Source organism: Mizuhopecten yessoensis, unplaced genomic scaffold (assembly GCF_002113885.1).
Source record: "Mizuhopecten yessoensis strain PY_sf001 unplaced genomic scaffold, ASM211388v2 scaffold8447, whole genome shotgun sequence".
NCBI classification, from domain to species: Eukaryota; Metazoa; Mollusca; class Bivalvia; order Pectinida; family Pectinidae; genus Mizuhopecten; species Mizuhopecten yessoensis.
Window position 1 is genome coordinate 496,346 of NW_018407552.1, and position 6,000 is coordinate 502,345.

Genomic DNA, 6,000 nt, shown 5'->3' on the forward strand with positions numbered 1-6,000 from the left:
TAAAATTAAAACCCTGAGCCCTCCATTGGCCAAAGGGGCGGTGCTCAAAGGGGGGAATTTTGGTAAAATTTCAAAAATCATCTTCAGACCCAAAAGTCCCAGAATCATATCCTCTTAGATGTACATTGTATGGCTATGTCTTAAAATGTTCTATCGAAATTATTAATTTCAAAATCCATCATAACGTTTAATAGAGTTTATAAAGGGAAATAACACTTTTGAGTATATTTCATATATTTTCCTGTTGAATTGATTCAAACGTATTTGGAATGATCATTATGAGATGACAGTTTGATGGTATGAACATTAAATTTTCATTGAACATTTCGCACAAATTTCTTTTTTTTTCTTCTGTTTAATGATTGACTCAGGTGACCACTCCGGCCATTGGGCCTCTTGATTTTTCTCTGTTAGATTGATAGTCTAGACAACAGCGATAGCATTCTTCAATGGTCAAAATCAAGATGTCATCCTGATAACCATCCTTTTTTTGGTAAAACCGAAACAGAAAAAAGAACCAAGAAAGGTCTAAATAGGAACTTCGAGAAAGCTATATGACTTTCCAAGACGGCCGCCTGGCAGTCCAATTCCAAAATCAGAAATTCGAAATTCTAAGGGTTACGTTCACTTATGTTCTCTGCACCCCTGAATTATGTTAGGACACAATCGATGGCTGGCGGTGAGCTATTTGATTAACCTCAGGTAAAAATCAACTGAACAATCGCTAGGCTGATACCTGTTCTTTGGGGATTACATAGGAGCGATTTCTGACTTCAAAGCCGGTCAATGTTATCATTAGGCTGCCGCGTGATTCTTTTGATGTTCATCAAAAGATGAAACAAGTCTGCTAGGTGGTGCTACATTCCTGGGGTCAAACAACGTATGTGAGCGTTACCCATTGGATATCGAGGACTGACCAAGGGAAATCAACTCGTTGAAATTCGAGAAAGCTATCTCCAGTACTTTCTGAGAAATACCGATAACAAACTTCAACCAACAAATGATATTATGGTCGCCATGCAGGTATTTAAATATAGCTGATTTTAGAGGCCGTAAAGTTGATGCTTTCAAAGTTTAAACTGTGCAAAGAGAAACATCGATATAATTATACATCAATATTTATGAACTTTGAAAATATGGAAAATATTGAATTAAACGAAAACGGGATTTTACTCCTTCCAAACTCATCTGTGATCGCCGTCCGGCTATACTCCTATATGTTAGCCCACAGGGAGATTTCGCATGCTATAAAAACTGGTAAAAATATAAATTGGGCGTCAAAGTATATATATATATATAGTATATACTGTTATATATATTGATTTCATTGGAACTTGATATCTATTCATAAAATCTCATTACTAAATGACGAGAACTGATACGCTAATGTAGTCTTCTTCAACGGCTGGATGAACATTCATAGAAACAAAAACAACAAAATACGAAGTGTAGGAGATGACACTTACCTGGGTGTATTATTTCTGTATCTATATACAGTGTGATACACCTATACTGACATCAATAGTTGATGATTAGTGACAATTTGTTTAAATTGGCAGCCCCATGACCTCCCCTTCACCCAGAGTATGAACAGACACGTTTCCTGATCGATGCGGTGATGATTTACCTTTCTAGTACACGCGAACTTTTAAGCCAGAAATAGTGTACCGTTGCATACAGGATTTGACGCACGAATTTAGAAATAACGAGCCTGCGTCAGATATACTAAAGGTTGATATTCATAGGCATGTAAATACCCTGAGGCCTGCTCGCTTGTACTTTTTCCTGTAGTCCAGGAGACATTTATACCGGCCTTGTAATGCCAACTAAAAGTAAAATAATGTTTCAATTGACCAACTGATTACAAAAGGACTATGAAAAACATATGATATTTGTGTCGATTTGACCCATGGTGCCATTTTGACTCCTTGTAAAGTGGCAGTCGTTGGATATGACGCCACAGTCGGATCATATGTTCTGCTCATAGCTTATCTAAGTGAGGCGGGAAGGTTGAAGAGTCAAAGATATTAAGCAAGATTTCTCGCTGGAATTAATATAAACTGGTATAAATAAGTTATATGTCGAACATGTTCTAAATAATGGGTAGACATATATAGCTAAATGAAAACCAAGTTGCCAATAACGCCCTTCGTATCGTTGCAGATACAATGTTTTGCAATCTGATTAAAATCACCTGTTATATTCATGGTACATACGAAATTAACGAATACATGCATGTAGCAGATGGTTTTAGTCAGACTGCAAGTGGTTGCAGCAATGCTATAACAAATCATTTATTTTTAAGCAAGAACTTTATGTAAACGGTGCCGGAATGAATTTCAGCTAGAAGGTTACAGCCAATCGGAGTCCACACCCACTTTGTGACGTAAAACAAGCATTGGAAACACGAAACAAGAAAACACATATTGAGAAATTTAGTAGGCCGATGCAGAAGACCAACAAGACCAACACTACTACACTATATATACCATGCTCCACGTTGCTGAACGTTTAACAACTACCATTTTGCAGGACTTTGGTATGTGCTGGCCTGGGGACAGAACCCTTGCCTTCCTCACCTAGGGGGAATGTTAAACATTACATGAAAAAGGCATTAGGAAACAAAAGTTACATGTAGATAGAAGTAGAAGAAACAAAAGATCACAAACATTACAATGTCGGAGAGAAACTGGATTTCGGTGTTAAAACCGGTGAAACTCTATCATAAATACCCGAAATCCCATACTCAAGGATCCCATACTCAAGGATCTCAAGGATCCCATACTTAAGGATTCCATACTCAAGGATACTCAAGGATCTCATACACAAGGATCCCATACTCAGGGATTCAACTTATTCCATACTCTTTATTCCTATTGTAACATATTTATGAGAACATCATAATACTTCATCTCAGCCACGCTGTATCTAAACACTCATGGTTGTAAAGTTTAAGTTTTGTTTATCCTCCTGAGATTCACTTGATCATTCGAAAAAAGCAAATAAAATAAATAAATAAATAGAATATATGAAGTCTTGTAAAAATAAAATACCAACACAGTCCATCTGAAACCGAATCTTTAATTCCCAATCGTCAGATTTAAAATCTCATATATCCCATCTGAATACAGCTATACAGACAACTCTTCAGTCACATATTTCTTGCAATACAATGTATGGAAGAACACTGTAGCCAATAGAGATGTTGTACATCAAAAAACATTTCATGACAACAGTCGCTAAGCATGACGGGAGAAAATGCATAATAATGCCTTTCTTTGTCACATTTATCATAAGTTCCTCCTCCTCCTCAATCCGGATAAATGATATCTTCTATAAGTAAACATGGTAATATGCCGTTTAACATTGTATACAGACTTGAAAAGAATTTGGTCTTTAGAAAACAAATTAAATGTATTTCACTCATTAGAATGTACTTTTCATGATTAAATTCATACGTTGAAAATAGCCATCGGTATAGCAGTTCGAAAGCTGCAAATCATGGTCGTTTGACTTATTGATCAAGCTCAATGTCACGATGACAAACAAATCACATAGCGAGGATTTGCAGAACGTTATTGCAGACAAATGGTTAATTTGCCACACTCGTTGGCAGCTGATTAATTGTCATGAATTATTCATCCCGTTATGGAATCAATGACTAATTGATCATTATAATCCGTGCCTGGGGTCCGAGGCGGAGTTTGAACTAAATAATGCCATACTTCAACCGTTGACATCAACATACGGATTAGCATTAAATATAATTACATATATATAAATCGTGGATTATTAGCTATACCACCCCATCGGCCGACTATTGTATATTTCCTCTTTCAAACTCAATCTGTTTATACATTTATTAATATTGGGCTCCTGGGTATATTATAGGGTATTCAAATATATGACGATAAGTTTGAAAGGTGGAGCTTATAATTTGTGGGCTGTAACTGAGTCAAATATTTGTGAACTTGCATCTGAATAGACAAATCAACATTATGTTCAAAAGGAACTGAAATCTCACTCGATTTATCAGACTTATTGTTTGCCGACTTTCTACCTTCTGAAGGACCACACCATATCCTTTATTTACACTGTGTGTTGGTAGCTTTCCCATCAGGGTACTGTTTGATAAAGGATATGTGCTCTCAATAGACCTTTATTCATATCAATAATTATTATTTAATTAATCCTTATCGTTATATTTTCAAACATTTTACAGTTATATTAATTTTGAGATTTAATAACTGACTAGCTCAATTAGTTAAGTTGTCTTTATTACTAGATTACAAACATCATTGTTCGCACAATTCGAGCTCATATACCCCGTGGAGTTTCTTAATTAATTTTTAATTAACTGTTACATAACTGTACACTCTAATTATAATGTGTATTCAGGAAAATTGTTAAAAGCTTGACGCGCCCGGGATGATGTCATCTGGAAAAATCCCCAAAATCTTTTGATACCCGCAGTTGATTTTCTTTCGCTTACTCAACTATTTACGAAAAATACACACACAGGGCTATTATGAGATGATAATACCAATCTGTAATAAGGTAGAGGAATTGGTCGAAACAACCTTCATTACCGTTTAGTATGTTGTTCTTCTGACATACTACTTATGTTTTGCTAGTAAACAGTATTGACCACTATGGTAGGCTTAATTGGGTCTCTTTGTCCTCTTCCTGTCACCTATCAGAAGGTTATTTTTTCGTTTATGTAACGATTAAACATGATAGGTATTTCCGTAATTTCTTGCATTTTGCTCCACCCGTTATACTAAATAAATGAATTAATAGTCGAAATCATTATTAAGAATATTTTTTATATCGGTAGCCATTATAAAAAGTATCTGAAGATTGACCTCCTGTTACGCACGAAATGATGAAGTTAAATGTTTACATAAAAAAATATTTATCTGCCTCAAGCGTATTTAATAGTAATGCAAATCCAACAAATCACGCAATGCTCATGACAAAGAAAAAACAATATAAGATTTTGGAATCTAAATTAAAGAGGCAATATTTTAGCGTAGAGGGTGTCATGATGGAGTATTTGAGGAAACATAAACCTAGATATTTCTATAAAAAGTTCGCAAAGAAAAAATCAAATCCACTTAAAGTTTAAATGGACCAATTATTTGAGCATTTCAAAAATGTAGCAAATTCTGGAGTTAACTTTGGACATAACGAAATTATAAATAATGAGAATGATGATAATGTAACGTTTGATGAGTTAGTTACCTTTTTTACATATATTATTTAACAATATTTTACAATCTGGATGTTTTCCAATTGACTGGTCCGAAGCAATCATTGTACCTGTGCATAAAAAGGGCGCTTTAACAGATCCTAATAATTTTCGAGGTATCAGTCTAATTAGTTGTATGTGCAAATTATTTACATCCATATTTAACAAACGTTTGATTGACGTTTGTACTAAATATGATATTTTAACAGACGCACAATTTGGATTCCCTCAGGGGTAAGCACTGTGGATGCTTTTTCGCTTTGCAAACTATAATTTCGAAAACGTTATCTGCAAGAAAGAGGTTATATTGTTGTTTCGTAGATTTCCGCAAGGCTTTTGATTTCGTAGATAGAGTAAGCCTGTGGCGCAAGTTAACAAAGCATGGTGTTCGAGGTAAATTTTTGTTTACAATTAAGTCTTTATACTCATTAGTTAAATCTTGTGTTTTAGTTAATGGCAAATGTTCGAACTTTTTTTCTAATAATGTTGGATTGATGCCAGGGGAAATTTCGTCCCCGTTACTTTTTTCTTTGTTTTTAAATGACTTTGAAAATAGTTTTATAGAAAATGGAGCATCCCATTATGATTTTGAGTTTATTTCTTCTTCTATATGCAGATGATTTAGTTTTATTTTCTGAGTCAATCGAAGGTTTACAAAGCCTCTTGAACAATCTAAGTGAGTATTCGAATAAGTGGAAATTAACAGTTAATATCGATAAAACCAAAATTATGGTTTTCAGAAATAGTGG